Source organism: Arachis hypogaea, chromosome 15 (genome assembly GCF_003086295.3).
Source record: "Arachis hypogaea cultivar Tifrunner chromosome 15, arahy.Tifrunner.gnm2.J5K5, whole genome shotgun sequence".
Classification (NCBI taxonomy): Eukaryota; Viridiplantae; Streptophyta; class Magnoliopsida; order Fabales; family Fabaceae; genus Arachis; species Arachis hypogaea.
Genome location: NC_092050.1, coordinates 70,128,269 through 70,150,433, shown reverse-complemented (window position 1 = coordinate 70,150,433; position 22,165 = coordinate 70,128,269). Strand labels below are relative to the sequence as shown.

The window sequence follows — 22,165 nt, the reverse complement described above, 5'->3', positions numbered from 1 at the left end:
CGCCAGCCTTCCACCCTTTTTCTGGCATTTTAATGCCAGAATTATTTTTCCCTGGACTCTTACTGTCCTCAGGTGAATCTTTGGTGGGTCGCTCATTTCTTGAATTTTTGATGCCTTGAGGTGGGGTATTTAATGTTTTCCCACTTCTTTATTGAACTGCTTGGCATTCTTCTGCTATTTGTCTTGATAGCTGCTGCTTTGTTTGCTTAAACTGTTCGTCCATATGTATATTAGCTATCCTTGTCTCCTGTAGCCTGTCCTTGAATTCAGCTAGCTGCTTTGTTAGAAAATCCAATTGCTGATTGAATTCAGCAGCTTGTTTTACAGTACTGAATTCAGCAGTTACTGTTTTAACCTCTTCATTCATGGAAGGGTTGCTGCTTAGATACAGATGCTGATTCCTGGCAACTGTATCAATGAGCTCTTGAGCCTCTTCAATTGTCTTTCTCATATGGATAGATCCACCAGCTGAGTAATCTAGAGACATCTGAGCTCCTTCTGCAAGCCCATAGTAGAAGATGTCTAACTGAACCCACTCTGAAAACATTTCAGAGGGGCATTTTCGTAGCATCTCTCTGTATCTCTCCCAGGCATCATAAAGAGATTCATTATCTCCTTGTTTAAAGCCTTGGATGTCCAGCCTTAGCTGTGTCATCCTTTTTGGAGGGAAATATTGATTCATAAATTTTTCTGTCAGCTGTTTCCATGTTCTTATTCTGGCCTTAGGTTGGTTATTTAACCACCTCTTAGCTTGATCTTTTACAGCAAATGGAAACAGTAATAGTCTGTAGACATCCTGATCTATTTCCTTATCATGTACTGTGTCAGCAATTTGTAAAAATTGTGCCAGAAACTCTGTAGGTTCTTCCTGTGGAAGACCGGAATACTGGCAACTTTGCTGCACCATGATAATGAGCTGAGGATTCAACTCAAAGCTACTGACTCCAATGGAGGGTATGCATATGCTACTCCCATATGAAGCAGTAGAGGGGTTAGAATATGACCCCAGAGTCCTCCTGGACTGTTCATTTCCACTTATGTCCATGATGGATATATGGATATAACTTGGACTGATTTATCTTTTTATTTATTTTATTTTATAAGAAGTAAACACTTAAATAAAATAAAATAACTAAAAAGAATTTGAATTTTGAAATTAAAATTTTTTTTTTCGTAAAAGAGAATAAAAATTAATTAGTAAAAAAAAAGAAATTTTTGAAAAAGAGGGAGGATATTTTCGAAAATTAGAGAGAGAGAGAGTTAGTTAGGTAGTTTTGAAAAATTTAAGAAACAAACAACAAGTTAGTTAGTTAGTTGAAACAAATTTTGAAAAGATAAGAAGTTAGAAAGTTAGAAGAGATATTTTGGAAAGATATTTTTGAATTTAGTGAGGAGAGAGAAAAACAATAAGATAGTACAAGATTTAAAATTTTTAGATCTAATGCTCCTTGTTTTTGAAAATTTTGGAGGGAAAACACCAAGGAACACCAAACTTAAAAATTTTAAGATCAAGACACAAGGAAAACTCAAGAACACTTTGAAGACTCACAAGAACACAAGAACATGAAGAAAGAACACCAAACTTAAAATTTTTAGAAAACCACCAAAATTTTCGAAAACCAAAGGGAATTCAACAAGAAAACACCAAACTTAAAGTTTGGCACACAATTTAATAGAGAAAATATTATTTATGAAAAAGAAGGTTTTGAAAGGAGTATAAAAGATTCTAACCCAATTACCCAGAACACAGATTAACGCTCTAGCCAAATAAGTTATGGAATTTTCGAAAATTTTAAGAAAGATTATTTTTGAAAACACAAAACTTAAAGTTTGGCACAGGATTTAATAGAAAAATTATTTTTGAAAAAGGTTTTAAAAAAAAAATATGATAGCCAATTACCATGAACATAAACACCACGTTCTAAATAACTGAGCTATGAATTTAAAGTGTTTTAACAAGGGATAAATACTAAAAGACTCTAAACCAAAAAAAAGAAAAATTTTTTCCTAATCTAAGCAACAAAATAATCCGTCAGTTGTTCAAACACAAACAATCCCCGGCAACGGCGCCAAAAACTTGGTGCACGAATTGTGAATCACACTTTTCACAACGCGTACCACTAACCAGCAAGTGCACTGGGTCGTCCAAGTAATACCTTACGTGAGTAAGGGTCGAATCCCACGGAGATTGTTGGTTTGAAGCAATCTATGGTTATCTTGTAAATCTTAGTCAGGAAGTCAATTATGTTTATTAGTTGAATTGCGAATAACCAAGAGAGCATAAATTAAAGGTTACTTGTTGTGCAGTAATGGAGAATATGTTGGAGTTTTGGAGATGCTTTATCTTCTGAATCTCTGCTTTCCTCTGTCTTCTGATTCACGCACGCACGTCCTCCTATGGCAAGCTGTGTGTTGGTGGATCACCGTTGTCAATGGCTACCTTCCATCCTTCCAGTGAAAACTACGCTCACGCGCTCTGTCACAGCACGGCTAATCACCGGTTGGTTCTCGATCCGGTTGGAATAGGATTTACTATCCTTTTGCGTCTGTCACTAACGCCCAGCCTTCAGGAGTTTGAAGCTCGTCACAGTCATTCAATCCTTGAATCCTACTCGGAATACCACAGACAAGGTTTAGACTTTCCGGATTCTCATGAATGCCGCCATCAGTTCTAGCTTATACCACGGAGATTCTGATTAAGGAATCTAAGAGATACTCCTTCAATCGTATATAGAACGGAGGTGGTTGTCAGGCACACGTTCATGATTTGAGGAAGGTGATGAGTGTCACAGCTCATCACCTCTATCACAGTTAAGCGCGAATGAACATCTTAGATAGGAACAAGCGTGTTTGAATGGAAAACAGAAATACTTGCATTAATTCATCGAGACACAGCAGAGCTCCTCACCCCCAACAATGGGGTTTAGAGACTCATGCCGTCAGAGAATACAAAGTTTAGATCTGAAATGTCATGAGATACAAAATAAGTCTCTAAAAGTTGTTTAAATACTAAACTAGTAGCCTAGGGTTACAAAATATGAGTGGACTATGATGGATGATGCAGATATCCACTTCTGGGGCCCACTTGGTGTGTGCTGGGGCTGAGATTTAAGTGAGTCACGTGCAGAGGCCATTTGTGGAGTTGAACGCCAGTTTTTATGCCAGTTTGGGCGTTCAACTCCAGTTTTTGATCCTTTTCTGGTGTTGGACGCCATAATTGGGCAGAGAACTGGCGTTGAACGCCAGTTTACGTCGTCTATCCTTGTGCAAAGTATGGACTATTATATATTGCTAGAAAGCCCTGGATGTCTACTTTCCAACGCAATTAGAAGCATGCCATTTCGAGTTCTGTAGCTCCAGAAAATCCACTTTGAGTGCAGGGAGGTCAGAATCCAACAGCATCAGCAGTCCTTTTTCAGCCTGAATCAGATTTTTGCTCAGCTCCTTCAATTTCAGCCAGAAAAATACCTGAAATTACAGAAAAACACACAACTCATAGTAAAGTCCAGAAATATGAATTTTTCCTAAAAACTAATAGAAATAGACTAAAAACTAACTAAAACATACTCTAAACTATATGAAATTATCCCCAAAAAGCGTATAAAATATCCGCTCATCAAGGGCTTTTCGGCTATTTTGTAGAGTGCAAGGGAGATGACTTCATGAACTTCTACTTCTTCTCCAATCATGATGCTATGGATCATGATGGCCCGATCCACAGTAACTTCAGATCGGTTGTTAGTGGGGATGATGGAGCGTTGGATGAATTTCAACCATCCTCTAGCCACAGGCTTGAGGTCCAGTCTTCTTAATTGAACCGGCTTGCCTTTGGAGTCAATCTTCCATTGAGCTCCTTCCACACATATGTCCATGAGGACTTGGTCCAACCTTTGATTAAAGTTGACCCTTCTAGTGTAGGGACGTGCATCTCCTTGCATCATAGGCAAGTTAAACGCCAACCTCACATTTTCCGGACTAAAATCTAAGTATTTCCCCCGAACCATTGTAATATAATTCTTTGGGTTTGGGTTCTTACTTTGATCATGGTTCCTAGTGATCCATGCATTGGCATAGAACTCTTGAACCATTAGGATGCCGACTTGTTGGATGGGGTTTGTTAGAACTTCCTAACCTCTTCTTTGGATTTCATGTCGGATCTCCGGATACTCATTCTTCTTGAGCTTAAAGGGACCTCGGGGATCACCTTCTTCTTGACCACAACATCATAGAAGTGGTCTTGATGAGCTTTGGAGATGAATCTTTTCATCTCCCATGAATTGGAGGTGGAAGCTTTTGTCTTCCCTTTCCCTTTTCTAGAGGATTCTCCGGTCTTGGGTGCCATCAATGGTAATGGAAAAACAAAAAGCTTATCTTTTTACCACACCAAACTTAGAATATTGCTCGCCCTCGAGCAAGAGAAGAAAGAATAGATGAAGAAGAAGAAGAAAATATGGAGGAGAGGGGGAGGGGTGTATTCGGCCAAGAATGGGTAGAGAGGGTTGTGTTGTGTGAAAATGAAGAAGAATGGAGGGCTTTATATAGGGAAGGGAGGGGGGTAATTTCGGCCATATAGGGTGGTTTTGGGTGGAAAATTGATTTTGAATTTTGAAGGTAGGTGGGGTTTATGAGGTAGGTTTATGGGGAAGAGTGTTTATGGGATTGTGTGAAAGAGGGGTGAGAAGAAGTGAGTGGAGGTAGGTGGGGATCCTGTGGGGTCCACAGATCCTGAGGTGTTCAAGGATTTACAACCTTGCACCAAATTAGGCATGCAAAATGCCCTTGCACACAACTCTGGGCGTTCAACGCCAGATTGGTGCTTGTTCTGGGCGTTGAACGCCCATTTGTTGCCCATTTCTGGCGTTGAACGCCAGAACCATGCTTGTTCTGGGCGTTCAGCGCCAGCTCTTCTCCAGGGTGCAATTCTGGCGTTCAAACGCCCAGATGCTGCCCATTTTGGGCGTTCAGTGCCAGAACCATGCTCTATTCTGGCGTTGAACGCCAGCCAGATGCTTCTTACTGGCGTTTAAACGCCAGTAAGGTCTTCCTCCAGGGTGTGATTTTTCTTTTGCTGTTTTTGATTCCATTTTCAATTTTTATATTTATTTTGTGACTCCACATGATCATGAACCTAATAAAACTTGAAAGAACAAGAAAAATAAAATTAGATAAATAAAAATTGGGTTGCCTCCCAACAAGCGCTTCTTTAATGTCAATAGCTTGACAGTGGGCTCTCATGGAGCCTCACAGATGTTCAGAGCATTGTTGAGACTTCCCAACACCAAACTTAGAGTTTGGTTGTGGCCTCCCAACACCAAACTTAGAGTTTGACTGTGGGGCTCTGGTTGACTCTGTTTTGAGAGAAGCTTACTGTGCCTCTTTTCCATGTTTACAGAAGGGTAACCTTGAGTTGTAAACACAAGGGAGTCCTCATTCAATTGAAGGACTAATTCACCTCTGTCAACATCAATCACAGCTCTTGCTGTGGCTAGGAAAGGTCTTCCAAGGATGATGGATTCATCCTCATCCTTCCCAGTATCAAGGATTATGAAATCAGCAGGGATGTAAAGGCCTTCAACCTTTACTAACACGTCCTCTACTTGTCCATAAGCCTGTTTTTTTGAATTGTCTGCCATCTCTAACGAGATTTTAGTAGCTTGCACCCCAAAGATTCCCAGTTTCTCTATTACAGAGAGGGGCATGAGGTTTATCCCTGAACCAAGGTCACACAGAGCCTTTTCAAAGATCATGTTGCCTATGGTACAAGGTATTACGAACTTTCCAGGATCCTGTTTCTTCTGAGGCAATGTCAGTTGATCCAGATCACTTAGTTCATTGGTGAACAAGGGAGGTTCATCTTTCCAAGTATTAATACCAAATAATTTGGCATTCAGCTTCATGATTGCACCAAGGTACTTGGTAACTTGCTCTTCAGTAACATCCTCATTCTCTTCAGAAGATGAATACTCGTCAGAGCTCATGAAGGGCATAAGGAGGTTCAATGGAATCTCTATGGTCTCTAGATGAGTCTCAGATTTCTTTGGTTCCTCAAAGGGAAACTCCTTATTGATCACTGGACGTCCCAGGAGGTCTTCCTCACTGGGATTTATGTCCTCCCCTTCCTCTCCAGGTTCGGCCGTGTTGACTATGTCAATGGCCTTGCACTCTCTTTTTGGATTTTCTTCTGTATTGCTTGGGAGAGTACTAGGAGGGATTTCAGTGATCCTTTTACTCAGCTGGCCCACTTGTGCCTCCAAATTTCTAATGGAGGACCTTGTTTCATTCATGAAACTTACAGTGGCCTTAGATAGATCAGAGACTAAGTTTGCTAAATTAGAGGTATTTTGTTCAAAGTTCTCTGTCTGTTGCTGAGTGGATGATGGAAAAGGTTTACTATTGTTAAACCTATTTCTTCCACCATTATTAAAGCCTTGTTGAGGCTTTTGTTGATCCTTCCATGAGAAATTTAGATGATTTCTCCATGAGGGGTTATAGGTGTTTCCATATGGTTCACCCATGTAATTCACCTCTGCTATTGCAGGGTTCTCAGGATCATAAGCTTCTTCTTCAGAAGATGCCTCTTGAGTACTGTTGGATGCAGCTTGCATTCCATTCAGAGTCTGAGAAATCATATTGACTTGCTGAGTCAATATTTTGTTCTGAGCCAATATGGCATTCATAGTATCAATTTCAAGAACTCCTTTCTTCATAGGCGTCCCATTACTCACAGGATTCCTCTCAGAAGTGTACATGAACTAGTTATTAACAACCATGTCAATGAGTTCTTGAGCTTCTGCAGGCGTTTTCTTTAAGTGAATGGATCCACCTGCAGAGGTATCCAATGACATTTTAGCTAATTCAGACAGACCATCATAGAATATGTCCAGGATGGTCCATTCTGAAAGCATGTCAGAAGGACACTTTTTGGTTAGTTCTTTGTATCTCTCCCAAGCTTCATAGAGGGATTCACCTTCTTTCTGTCTGAAGGTCTGAACATCCACTCTAAGATTACTCAGCTTTTGAGGAGAAAAGAACTTGGCTAAGAAAGCCTTGACCAGCTTATCCCAAGAGTTTAGGCTATCCTTAGGTTGAGAGTCTAACCATATTCTAGCTCTGTCTCTCACAACAAAAGGGAAAAGCATGAGCCTGTAGACTTCAGGATCTACTCCATTAGTCTTAACAGTATCACATATCTGCAAGAATTCAGTTAAGAACTGAAAAGGATCTTCAGATGGAAGTCCATGAAACTTGCAGTTCTGCTGCATCAGAGAAACTAATTGAGGTTTCAGCTCAAAATTGTTTGCTCCAATGGCAGGAATGGAGATGCTTCTTCCATGTAAATTGGAATTAGGTGCAGTAAAGTCACCAAGCATCCTCCTTGCATTATTATTATTTTCGGCTGCCATCTCCTCTTCTTGTTCGAAAATTTCTGAAAGGTGCTTGCTGGATTGTTGTAATTTAGCTTCTCTTAGTTTCCTCTTCAGAGTTCTTTTAGGTTCTGGATCTGCTTCAACAAGAATGTTCTTGTCCTTGCTCCTGCTCATATGAAAAAGAGGGACAGAAAAATAATAATAGGGATCCTTTTTACCACAGGTATAGAGGTTCCCCTGTGTGAGTAGAAGAAGAAAAGAATGTAATGTAAAGAAAGAAACACAAGGGTAAGGAGAGCAGAGATGTGGGATGAAGAGAGGTGTTAGTAGATGAATTAATAAATAGAAGGAGATGAGAGAGAGAGAATTTTCGAAAATAATTTTTGAAAAAGAGTTAGTGATTTTTGAAAATAGTTTTTGAAAAAGGTTAGTAATTTTTCGGAAATTAAAATAAAAAATTAAAATAATTAGTTAATTAAAAAGAAGTTTTGAAAAAGAGGGAAGATATTTTCGAAAATTAGAGAAGAGAGTTAGTTAGGTAGTTTTGAAAAAGATAAGAAACAAACAAAAAGTTAGTTAGTTAGTTTAAACAAATTTGAAAATCAATTTTGAAAAGATAAGAAGATAAGAAGTTAGAAAGGATATTTTAAAATCAAATTTTGAAAAAGATAAGATAAAAAGATATTTTTGAAAAGATATGATTGAAATTAGTTTTGGAAAAGATTTGATTTTTAAAATCACAATTAATGACTTGATTCACAAGAAATCACTAGATATGATTCTAGAACTTAAAGTTTGAATCTTTCTTAACAAGCAAGTAATAAACTTGAAATTTTTGAATCAAAACATAAATTGATGATGTTATTTTCGAAAATTAGGAGATAAAGATAAGAAAAATATTTTTGAAAAATATTTTTAAAATTTTCGAAATTAATTAAGAAAAATGAAAAAGATTTGATTTTTGAAAAAGATTTTGAAAAAGATAAGATTTTTAAATTGAAAATTTGATTTGACTCATAAGAAACAATTGATTTTTTTTTTAAATTTTTGAAAAAATCAATCCAAATTTTTGAAATTTATGAGAGAAAAAAGGAAAGATATTTTTTTTATTTTTGAATTTTTAATGATGAGAGAGAAAAAACATGAAAATGATGCAATGCATGAAAGTTATGGATCAAAACAATGAATGCATGCAAAAATGCTATGAATGTCAAGATGAACACCAAGAACACTTTGAAGATCATGATGAACATCAAGAACATATTTTTGAAAATTTTTATATGCAAAGAAAACATGCATGACACCAAACTTAGGAATCTTTAATGCTTAGGCACTAAGAATTCAAGAATGCATATGAAAAACACCATACAACACAAAACAAGAAAACATCAAGATCAAACAAGAAGACTTACCAAGAACAACTTGAAGATCATGAAGAACACTATGAATTGGTGCATGAAATTGTGATCTCAGGCAACGGCGCCAGAAACTTTGTACGCACGTCTTAATAAATCGTTTTTCATTCCCAACTTTAGTACAACTAACCAGCAAGTGCACTGGGTCGTCCAAGTAATAAACCTTACGTGAGTAAGGGTCGATCCCACAGAGATTGTTGGTATGAAGCAAGCTATGGTCACTTTGTAAATCTCATTCAGGCGGATATAAAATAGTTATGGAGTTTTCGAACATAAATAATAAATAGATAGAAAATAAGGATAGAAACACTTATGTATATCATTGGTGAGAATTTTAGATAAGTGTATAGAGATGCTTTCGTTCCTCTGAACCTCTGCTTTCCTGCTGTCTTCATCCAATCAGTCTTACTCCTTTCCATGGCTGGCTTTATGTAAGGACATCACCGTTGTCAATGGCTACTTTTTATCCTCTCTGGAAAATGGTCCGATGCGCTGTCACTGCATGGCTAATCGTCTGGAGGCATCACCCTTGTCAATGGCTGCATCCCATCCTCTTGTGAAAATGGTCCAAATGCTCTGTCACAGCACGGCTAATCATCTGAGGTTCTCGATCATACTGGAATAGGATTCACCCTCCTTTTGCGTCTGTCACTACGCCCAACACTCGCGAGTTTGAAGTTCGTCACAGTCATTCAATCCCAGAGTCCTACTCGGAATACCACAGACAAGGTTTAGACTTTCCAGACTCTCATGAATGCCGCCATCAATCTAGCTTATACCACAAAGATTCTGATTAAGAGATCCAAGAGATACTCATTCAATCTAAGGTGGAACAGAAGTGGTTGTCAGGCACGCGTTCGTGGGGGAATGATGATGATTGTCAAGTTCATCACATTCAGGTTGAAGTGCGAATGAATATCTTAGAAGCGGAATAAGTTGAATTGAATAGAAAAACAGTAGTACTTTGCATTAATCTTTGAGGAGCAGCAGAGCTCCACACCTTAATCTATGGAGTGCAGAAATTCTACCGTACGAAAATACATAAGTGATAATAGTTCAGGCATGGCCGAATGGCCAGCCCCCATGAAAGTCTAAGATAGCATAAAACTGATCAAAGATGTCTGATACAATAGTAAAAAGTCCTATTTATACTAAACTAGTTACTAGGGTTTACAGAAGTAAGTAATTGATGCATAAATCCACTTCCGGGGCCCACTTGGTGTGTGCTTGGGCTGAGCTTGAATGTTACACGTGTAGAGGTCAATTTTGGAGTTGAACGCCAGTTTGTAACGTATTTTTGGCGTTCAACTCTGGCTTGTGACGTGTTTCTGGCGTTTAACTCCAGACAGCAGCGTAGAACTGGCGTTCAACGCCCTTTTACATCGTTTAAACTCGGCCAAAGTATGGACTATTATATATTGCTGGAAAGCCCTGGATGTCTATTTCCAACGCAATTGGAAGCGCGCCATTTTGAGTTTTGTAGCTCCAGAAAATCCACTTTGAGTGCAGGGAGGTCAGAATCCAACAGCATTGGCAGTCCTTCTTCAACCTCTGAATCTGATTTTTGCTCAAGTCCCTCAATTTCATCCAGAAAATACCTGAAATCACAGAAAAACACACAAACTCATAGTAAAGTCCAGAAATGTGAATTTAACATAAAAACTAATGAAAACATCCCTAAAAGTAACTAGATTCTACTAAAAACATACTAAAAACAATGCCAAAAAGCATATAAATTATCCGCTCATCAATGATGCACTTTTACATTTCAATTGCATCGAATTTAATTTACTTTTATTGCAAATCTCAATCTTCTGCACTTCTATTTCTCTGCAACTTTACATTTCTGTTCATGATTCAATCTGATTTACTCTTCTTGCAATTTAATTTTCTGCAATTGCTCTGTGTTTTGATTTACTAGTTTCATTTAATTTTCGATCACCAAATCCCCTTTACATTTGCCGTAATTTACATTTCTTGCTCTTTAAGATCCTGTCAATTTACTTTCTGCACTTTAAATTCCATGCAATTTATATTCTGCTGATCAATTTCATTCAATTCATCACTGTCTGCTTGACTGAACTGATCACTCACTAAAGTTGCTTGATCCATCAATCCGTGTGGGATCGACCTCACTCTTGTGAGTTATTACTACTTGATGCGACCTGGTACACTTGCCGGTGAGTTTGTGTGGAAATCTAATTTTCCCTCGTCAAGGCATGAACTCATTGTGAAGATTTTGACAACTAGGTAATAGTCATACATTTCATTAATTAAAAATATATGCATTCATAGCTCAATTTAAAAAAAAAAAACTTGTGCATAACAAAGTGTGAAATAAAAAGAGTAAATAAAGGATGCATATGCTATGTTTGAAAAGATAATGCATGAGTGAGGTGAGATAGAAAGAATGGGTAGAAAGGTTGCATTGTTATGTGTATATAGGATGTAGGATTAGGTGGACACTCAAGCCAATCAAAGAACTAATTCTTTAAGTCCACTTGATCATAATTCATCCTACCTAAACCCTAGCCCCATTACACCCCTCTAAAGACCTCATGATATTTGTTATTCATGCATTAAATACTAGTTGATTGTTAGATGACTTGCAAATCTTTGAAAGCATGAAAAAAGGAGAATTGAGTGGTTAAACCCTAAACACTGAGGGAATTGAGTTAATACACATCCAGTTAGGGGTTCGATCGCTCAATTCTATGTTCTTACCCCTCATATTGTATTTTCTTGCAAGTTGTTTGATTGGATAGTTTTGATAAGCTCAATTCAATTCTTTGGACATTAATCTTAATGCATGAACTCTTTGCATTGGCCCCAAAGCTTTCTTGTGATAGATTGAAATTTCATGGTTTGTTCTTACTAACTCTCATCGTAGTACATATTAGTAATTAGTCTTAGGATAGTTGCATGCATCTAAGTAGTTTATAGCATAAGTCATTTTCCCTTTTCATCTATCTCCTTTGTGTGTGGTTAGCATGAGGACATGCTAGTGTTTAAGTGTGGGGGAATTGATGAATCCATATTTGATGATAATTTTTTGGTTAGAATTGAATGGATTTTCATCACATTAACTTGCACTTATCCCCTTGAATAGCATGTTTTTGAACCTTCCTCCCAAATTGTGCTTGATTATGAAAATATGCTCTTTTGTGCTTGAATTAATCCATTTTATTCCAAATGCCTTCCATTCAATTCCTTGATGATGTTTGTGAGTGATTTCAGGTGTATAAGGTGGGAATGGGTTGGAGAAAATGGAAGAAGAGCATTCAAAGTAGAGAAAATAAGAAGAATCAAAGGAGATGAGCTCAGAGATGTGTGCATGCGCACAGGCACCCGTGCGTATGCACAGTTGCCCAAGCAGATCACGTGGATTGCTTCGAGCGCGTCGCGTGTCCAATCAAGCATCGTCTAGTGTGTGTGCACACAGCTACTTGTGCATACACACAGATCGGGATTTTCGCCAAAGTGTCTGTGCGTCCGCACAGGTACTTCATTAAAAATAGCACGTGCCCCGTAGTTTGGGGGCTTTTGAGGCCCATTTCTGAAGTTCTCTAGCTCATATTGGAGGGGAAAATGAAGACATAACATATCATATCATTAGTGTAGTTTAGGATAGTATAGGAAGCTTTAGTTTTAGTTTTTCTCTAAGTTTTTCATCTTCTCTATTAGGGTTTACATTAGGGTTTTACATTCAAGTTCCATTTCCATTTTTTATCTTGGATTTTGCTAGCTTTCATTATAAGTATTCTCTTGTTATTACTCTTTATAGTTACATTGTCAGTACCCTTTCTTCTAATTCGAGTTATAGTTCAATTTTACTTCTCTCTTGCAATCTCAATTTCTTGTTGATGAATTTGATGTTTGATGTTTGTTTCATGCTTTTTTATGTTATTCTTGTTGATTGATATTGATTGTTGCTTTTACTTTCGAGCCTTTTCTCATTTTCTCCATGTTTAAGCTTTTTGCCCACCAAGTACTTGACAAAATGTCAAACATGGTTTTAGGCTAAATTTTTGGTTCTTGGCTTGGATAAAGTGAACAATTGGATTTCTAGAGTTGGAATGTCCAACATTTAGTTTCGATTCTTGGATTGTTAATTGTTCTTGTTCCCACTAATGCTAAGTTGTTGCTAATGCAATTTAGGATTTGTGGGTTAAGGACACTTATGCTCATTTAACTTATCTTCCGATGTGAGGGTTGATCAAGTGAGACTAATCCAACATAATTGTCATAGTTGTGGTTCCAACAAGGAAAGAACCCTTAGCTCACTCCAAGCCAAGGCTCTCTTTTATGCTTTTAATCTTCCATACCTTTATATGTTGATCTCTTTTATACTTTACTTGTTTATATTACATAGTCGGTTCTTTAATTCCTTAATTAGTTCAATCATTACAATTTTGCATGTTCTTTTATTGCTTTATATGTTCATTTCTTCATTCACAACCCCTTGATCACTACAACCAGAATGGCACACTCATTGTCTTAAAAGTGCTCCTAGGGAGACGACTCAGGAGTTAAATAATCTCGGTTTGGAATTGATTTTTGCTTGTGACTCATCTTGTGAATTTCCAATTTTGATTGACGGCCAAGTTTTCGGGTTAGGACTATACTCACAACGCTAATCCCACTCTTAGGCAATCAAGTTCCTAACCTATACGCAATTTGGCTCTTTATCACAGATCCTAGTACAAAAAGCACCGCAGGAATATGTTCTAAGGTCCAAGCTATTGGTGTCTAGCCTTATTATTTGTTTCTTTCATTTTTTCATCCAATTCTTGGCTTTTCTTTCTTTCCTTATTAATTCTTCTTTTTCCAAGGATAATTATTAATTTAAGGCCTTACAACAGCAACTAAGTCTATACTTGAAAGAGATATTCTACCTTGCAGATTTTATTATTGAACTTACCAACTAATCAAGCAATTACCACCACTGAACTTTTATTTTTATTTCTACCACATTGGACAATTACTTTCTGTTTCAACATTTTCTCTTATTTATGCAGAGGAAAACAAGACATATATTCAAGTAGGATGAGTGATGCAGACACTTGGCTAGATCACTTAATTGAATAATAACAGGACAGTAAACTAGCAGAGTGCAGATAGGGGTAAACTTATTAGAAAGGAAAACAATTAAATTTCCAACTAAAGCACAGCAGATATAAACAGTTGAGTAACAATACAACCTTTTGGTATCTTCTTGCTTAGTTTTTCATCCTCCTTCTTAGCTTTTGTGCTTTTCTTGCTGATGATGTATAGCCCTTCCAAAAAGTTGAATAGTTTTCTGCACCGGTAGTGGAAGTTGCTTGTTCCCCAAGCACATAAAAAATGGTTACTATGCATGAATGTTTGTAGGCTTTTGAACTTACTTTGGTGTGTGAACACAAAACTTAGTCCCTTGCCAATACCTCTTATGCAACAAATCAACAATATATATGAAACCTTGTGCCTTTGCTAAAGGGAGCAAAATTAAAAACTAGAAAACAGACAATGGTTGAGTAGTTTCCCTGATTGTTTGGAGCTAGTAACCATTTATGCAAAGGGTTAAAATGTGTTTTTAAATGAAATTTTTGGTGGAACACCAAACTTAGCATCCTTCATTCACCCTTAAATTGTTTTGGTGTGTGATAAACCACTATTTTATAGTTTATCTTGTGCTCAATTGAGTGGATTTTATCAACTCTTTACCCACTTATTCATACTATTCACATGTTTTACATTTGCCTTCCTAATTATGTGCTTTGATTAAAAATATGCTTCTTTGGCCTTAAGTTTCCTATGTTTAATCCTCTCTTATTACCATTAGATGCCTTGATATGTGTGTTAAGTGATTTCAGAGGTTACAGGGCAGGAATGGTTTAGAGGATGGAAAGGAAGCATGCAAAAGTAGAAGGAATACAAGAAGTTGGAGAAATTGCAATGTTGTCCAGCCTGACCTCTTCACACTCAAACGGCTATAACTTTAGCTACAGAGATCCAAATGATGCAGTTCCAGTTGTGTTGGAAAGCTAACGTCTGGGGCTTCAATTTGATGTATAATATGCCATGGTTGCCCTGACGCTAAGCGATGCGAATGCGTGCTCCATGCGGACGCATCGCAGTGGCAAAAATCAGCGTAGCAGACTTCTTCTCCAGCAATTTCTGCGCTGTTTTCGACCCAGTTTGCGACCCAGAAAACACAGATTAGAGGCTATAAAGTGGGAGAATCTATTCATTCATAAGGACAAGCTTTTCATATTCACAATTTTAGGATTTAGATGTAGTTTTTAGAGAGAGGTTCTCTCCTCTCTTAGGATTTAGGATTAGGATTCCTCTTAAAGGATTTAGGATTTCAACTGCTTCTCAGGTTCAATGTTCCTTTCATTTATTTTCCCAATTTAATTTATGAACTCTTCTATGTTACATATGATTTTCTTAATTAATGTTATTTGAGGTATTTCAGTTTATGATTGTTTTATTTTATCTATGAATGCTTTTAATTTAATTTATAATTTTCCCTTTTGGCTTTGGTTAAATAATTGGTGACGCTTGAGTTATCAAACTCGAGGTGTTAACTGAAAATTGGAATTCTTCAAGAATTAATTCGAGATTCAATAACTCTAACTTTTCCCAAGGAAAGACTGGGACTTGAGGATTCAAATTAATTCATCCACTTAACTTACCTTCGTAGTTAGAGGTTAACAAAGTGGGAGAAAAATCCAATTCTCATCACAATTGATAAGGATAACTAGGATAGGACTTCCAATTCTTATACCTTGCCAAGAGTTTTATTTTATAGTTATTTATTTATTTTACTTGTCATACTTCTTTCTTACTTTCAAAACCCCCAATTTACAAGACTCATAACCAATAATAAGAACATCTCCATGCAGTTCCTTGAGAAGACGACCCGAGGTTTAAATACTTCGGTTATCAATTTTAAAGGGGTTTGTTACTTGTGACAACCAAAACTTTTGTAAGAAAGGTTGATTGCTTGGTTTAGTATCTATACTTGCAACGAGAGTTTACTATAACTTCTAAACCATCAATCTTCAGTTCTTCAAAATGGCGCCGTTGTCGGGAATTGCAAACATGTGCCTTATTATTGGTTATTGTAAATATTTGCTTTTTGCTTGTTTATTTGTTTTTATTTTTTTTATTTTTGCTTTTTTTTCATAAATTAAGAGGTTATTGGTTTTTTATTTAGTTATTAAAAATTTTTCAAAAATTTGTTCTTCTTGTTCATCTTGACCTTCAAGTTGTTCTTAGTCGTTCTCTTCGTTTTGATCTAAAAATTTTAAGTTTGGTGTCATTTTATTGTTTTTCTCTTTCCTCATTTAATTCAAAAATATCTTTTCTCTTTATTTTTAATTGAATTTTCGAAATTTGCTTAAAAAAAATTCAGATTTTTATTTTAAAATTTTTATCTTATCTTATCTTATTTCAAAAGTCAAATTTCAAAATTCAAATTTAAAAATTTTCAAAATTCAAATTTAAAAATTTTCAAATTTCAAATTTCAAATTTCAAAATTCAAATTTCAAAAATTTAAAATTCAAATTTCAAAATTTAAATAACCTTTTAATTTCAATTTGTTTTTATTTTTGTTTTTAAATTTTTATTTGCTATCATGTGTTCTCACCCCCATCACTATGAGTCTGGTTACAATTATATTGCAGGAAGAAGAAATTACAATGAGAATAGGCATCAAGGTTGGATCAATCAAAGATGGGAGGAGCCACAAGGATTTGATCAACCCTCTTGGCGACAACCACCTCCAATGGACTATCAACAACCACCACCATATGCCTATGAACCCTTTCCTCAACATGACTTTGGACCACCATACTCACAAGCCCCTTTCCACTATTCACCTCCATATGACCCTAACCCTCATCCACCATACCAACCACCTTATGAACCATATGAACCATATATAGAACCACCCCAATTCCAACCCAATTACTCCCAAGAACCACCACCTCCATATGCACCATATCCATATCCATCAATCCAAGAGCCTTATAGTCCTACTTATGATACCCAAGCGGAACAAGAATCAACGGATCGTCTCAAGGAAACAGTGGATCAATTTCATGCAACTCTATATCAACTAAATCAAGCGATAAGTCGATTAGCTTCCCAACGCTCAGACACTCAAAGTGCTCCCATGGCTACATGTGAAGAATTAATAAAAGAGTGTAGTATAAAGGAGACACTAGAAACTCCAATGGACAATGAGGAACATACTTTTGTGCTGGAACAAGTGGAGGAAGCTGTAATTATCGAAGAAGAAGAATTGGCTGAAGACTTAGGAGATGCTGAACCTCCATGGGAAAGTCAAGACATAGAACCTCCTTCCAAGATGGTTGCATTTGATGTTGAGGAGGGTGTACAACCTCCAAGGCATATCATAGTTGAAGACTTGGAAGAGGTTGGTCAAGAGATGGAGATTATAGAAGAAGAAGCACAGCCTCCCATGCCCTTAGTGAGCAATGAAAAAGAGATTGAATTGGAAGAAAGCTACCAAGAGGAAGAGGTTGATATTGAAGAAACTTGCAAAGAGGTGGAAGTTGTCAGAGAAGAGCACAAGGGAGTGGAGCCTGCAAATTCGTTAGAAACACCTCCCCCTAAGTTGCCATCATCCTTCACAACATTCAAGTGGGTAAAATTCATATCCCTTAGCTTTCTAATTCCACTTGAATATGGGATATTGGAGACGGATGGTCAACTTAGAGCTCTTCGTGGCATTAAGAGTAAGAGGAAGATGGTTAGTGGTTGGAGTTGTCAAGCAAGGTTCAACATGGTTGTGTGCTCAAACTTTAAAGGTTGGTGTAAAGCTCAACTGAATGGGTCTAGGAAGTTGTTTGGCCGCTTTAGTGAGAATTCAAATTGCTTGCTACCCGGATGGAATCATATGATCAACAAGAAGACGGGTGCAAAAGCAAGGTTTGGGACCCCGGAATTCATTCCAACAATCAACACTCTTGGGGCCTTGTCACTTGCTTTAACCTACTTGAAGGCTTTCTGCACCTAGTTTGGGACCCCAGAGGCCATTGGAATCACAAACATTGGTGGAGATTCCTAGATGAGTTCAAGCACAAGCCACCATAACAAAGGACTCTCCAAATGTCCAACTTAAGGACAATAACTAAAAGTGCTAAGTGGGAGACAACCCACCATGGTATGATCGTTCTTTTTTTCATTTTTTATTTAGTTTTATTTGTTTTCGAGTTTTATTTTATTTTATTGTATTGAACCTGGAGTTTTGCATAACATTCATATTAGCATTGCATTCTTCATACTGCACTATTAAAAAAAAAGGGAAAGCATGCACGATCGCTGACGCATCCGCGTCACAAGTGCATTAGGAAGAAAAGAAAAGTGAACAGAGAGTCACGCGAGAGCGTGGCTGGAGGCATGCCTTTGGCACAAAATGATCCACGCGACCGCGTCACTGACGCATCCACATCTTGTGGGAAAAATGCCTCCCACGCGTCCGCGTCACCCACGCTAACGCGTGACTCTGTAAAATCGACGTAAAAGGGTGTATGGTAGTATGTTGGGCTGAAATGGGGCTGGAACGGTGCTAGAAGTACAAGCCTTACCACGCAAACGCGTGCCCCATGCGTCCGCGTCGATTTGCAATTATGGCCATCCACGCGATCGCGTCAACCACGCGACCACGTCACCCAGATATTTGGCAAAAAAAGAATTTCGAACAGAGAGTTGCACGAATGCAAGGCTGCACTCGCGCCACTAGCACAAATCAGGCCACGCGATCGCGTGACCTATGCGTCCGCGTCACCTGACCTTATCGCGCACCACGCGACCGCGTCACTCACGCGTCCGCGTCGCCTGCGCCGCACAACTCATCCAAATCAGCGCCAATTATCTTCTCTTTTCTTCTCTAATCCTAATTTCTTCTGTCTTTTCTTCTTTCTTTCTTACTTTATTTCTTCCACTTCTCATTCCTTTTCACCTTCATTCTATTTTACTTAATTTATTTGCATATTTCATTCATTGCATTTTAATTTTGTGCATATTTTTATTTTTCTTTTCTAAATTTATTATTTTACCATTGGTGTTAAATGTTCTTATTCAACTGTTGCATCTTTTCTTGAATTATTTTGGTGCTTAGTGACTTGTTTTACACTGTGGGATGATATTAATTATCTGCCAATGCCAATCTTTTATGATACTTGCACTTCATTTGCATTGACATTAACTTATATTGATATTTTCATTACCCACACTCCTCCCCTTTGTTGCAATTTCTGCACCACTGATTTGCCATGTGCTTCTATTGTTTTCTCACGAACATGTTGAAGCTTCCATGTAAATGAGACCCTTATCATCTGACATTAATACCCATATTTTATTTATTTTCTATCTTTTGGATTAGTTTTCTTCTTTTTCTCTTCTTTTAGGCTGGCCACCGAAGACGGAAAAAGGGAGAAACTTCTAAAAGGGGAGACAAACAAGTCCATCTGTACAATCTTTGAAGAAAAGCATCAGTTGGAACAACCCATCCACCTGCACATCTCAGCATGCACCGAGGACGGTGCAATCTTTAAGTGTGGGGAGATCGATACCGATCTCCATGGGTTAGTTATTTTCTTCTCAACACCAATATTTTATTTAGTACATTGTTACATTTGCATGTTTCATTGCATGATTTTTTGATTTTATGCATTTAGCTACTGCTTGGTTGAGAAATAATAAGTTTCTTTTTAAGATCCTATTTTTTGAAAAATTTCACTAATTTAAAATCAAAATTTTTGTGTTAATTTTGTTTGAAGTTGTATTTGGAATATGGTTTTTGAGCCAAAGAACACACAACCTGTGAGATTTTGAGCTTATTTATATGGTTACATTATTTAACCATAAATATTTTATTCTTGTGTGTTTTTTCTCTATGATTGCAATCTTTGCTTTGTTCCATTCTATATGTCCACTATTTAGTGTATTTACATGCTTGCATATGATTGAGGCCATTATTTGTTATTAGCTCACTTATCCCAAATAAGCCTACCTTTTACATCACCCTTGTTAGCCACTTTGAACTTTTTAACCCCCTTCTATTTCATAACCACATTACTAGCATTAAGCAGAAAAATAAAATAAAAATCCCAGGTTGAATCCTTGGTCAGTTTAAGATAGATATTGTGTATAATTTAAGTGTGGAGAATTTTATGAGAACATGGGATGATATAAAAAAGTAGGAAATTTAAAGTGAATAAGTTATTTGAAAATTTGGGAAGCATGCTCATGTGAAATCAAAATAATTAAATTACCATGTGCATTGAAAAAAAAATTAAGTAATTAAATAAGGGGATACAAAAAAAAAGAGAAGAAAAGAAAAGAGAAGAAAAATAATATTACCCCAAATGCAAAAAAAAAAAAAAGAATCAATGCACATGGGACAAAATTCAAAAATAAGTTTGATACTTGAGCATGTAATACAAAAGTGGGAAAAATTTGGGTAGCTAGGTAAAGCATTTTAAATTATATAAAGTATGTATATGTTAGGTGAGATCTTAGACTAATCAAGGATTCACTTTGTTAGCTCACTTGCCCATACATATATCCTCACCCTTACCTTAGCCCCATTACAACCTTGAAAAGACCTCATGATGTTTGCATTGGTACATTAAATATTTGTTGATTGGTTAGATGAAGAACAAAGTTTAGAAAGCATGACTAGAGAAGAGTAGAGTAAATTACCCTATACACTTGAGAGATTAGAGTGCATATACACTACCAATAAGGGTTCAATGCTTGATTCTATGTTCCCTGCTTTCATGAGCTATCTTCTTACAAGTTTACTTGTCTCTTATTGTATGATTTGAATTAGTGGAATCTGGTTTATCTTTGTCTTGAAAAATTTATTTACTTCTAACCAAGTAGGTAGAATCATTTTTTGCATATAGTCGCATTCACATAGATAGGTTGCATTACATACATTCTATCATTCCTCTTCACTCCTTTATAGCTTCTCTTGAGCTTAGCATGAGGACATGCTAATGTTTAAGTGTGGAGAGATTGATAAACCACTATTTTATGGTTTATCTTGTGCTCAATTGAGTGGATTTTATCAACTCTTTACCCACTTATTCATACTATTCACATGTTTTACATTTGCCTTCCTAATTATGTGCTTTGATTGAAAACATGCTTCTTTGGCCTTACGTTTCCTATGTTTAATCCTCTCTTATTACCATTAGATGCCTTGATATGTGTGTTAAGTGATTTCATAGGTTACAGGAATGGAATGGCTCAGAGGATGGAAAGGAAGCATGCAAAAGTGGAAGGAATACAAGAAGTTGGAGAAATTGCTAAGCTCTCCAGCCTGACCTCTTCGCACTCAAACGGCTATAACTTTAGCTACACAGGTCCAAATGATGCGGTTTCAGTTGCGTCGGAAAGCTGACGTCTGGGGCTTCGATTTGATATATAATATGCCATGGTTGCCCTGACTCTAGGTGATCCGAACGCGTGCTCTATGCGGATGCATCGCAGTGGCAAAAATCAGCGTGGCAGATTTCTTCTCCAGCGATTTCTGAGCTGTTTTCGACCCAGTTTGCGGCCCAGAAAACACAGATTAGAGACTATAAAGTGAGGAATCCATTCATTCATAAGGACAAGCTTTTCATATTCACAATTTTAGGATTTAGATATAGTTTATAGAGAGAGAGGTTCTCTCCTCTCTTAGGATTTAGGATTAGGATTCCTCTTAAAGGATTTAAGATTTCAACTGCTTCTCAGGTTCAATGTTCCTTTCATTTCTTTTCCCAATTTAATTTATGAACTCTTCCATGTTACATATGATTTTCTTAATTAATGTTATTTGAGGTATTTCAGTTTATGATTGTTTTATTTTATCTATGAATGCTTTTAATTTAATTTAGAATTTTCCCTTTTGGCTTTGGTTAAATAATTGGTGACGCTTGAGTTATCAAACTCGAGGTGTTGACTGAAAAAATTGGAAGTCTTCAAGAATTAATTCGAGATCCAATAACTCTAACTTTTCCCAAGGAAAGACTGGGACTTGAGGATTCAAATTAATTCATCCACTTAACTTACCTTCGTGGTTAGAGGTTAACAAAGTGGGAGAAAAATCCATTTCTCATCACAATTGATAAGGATAACTAGGATAGGACTTCCAATTCTTATACCTTGCCAAGAGTTTTATTTTATAGTTATTTATTTATTTTACTTGTCATACTTCTTTCTTACTTTCAAAACCCCCAATTTACAAGACTCATAACCAATAATAAGAACATCTCCCTGCAGTTCCTTGAGAAGACGACCCGAGGTTTAAATACTTCGGTTATCAATTTTAAAGGGGTTTGTTACTTGTGACAACCAAAACTTTTGTAAGAAATGTT

The 22,165-nt window shown here is 36.9% G+C and overlaps 1 non-coding gene across 1 annotated transcript; it reads left to right on the top strand.

Annotated features, from left to right (window-relative positions):
* The first annotated feature begins 6,899 nt into the window (after positions 1-6,899).
* On the top strand, positions 6,900-7,007 carry LOC112752824 (small nucleolar RNA R71). The gene has a single exon (XR_003177238.1). It is a non-coding gene; the product is annotated as a small nucleolar RNA R71 (small nucleolar RNA).
* Positions 7,008-22,165: the final 15,158 nt, after the last annotated feature.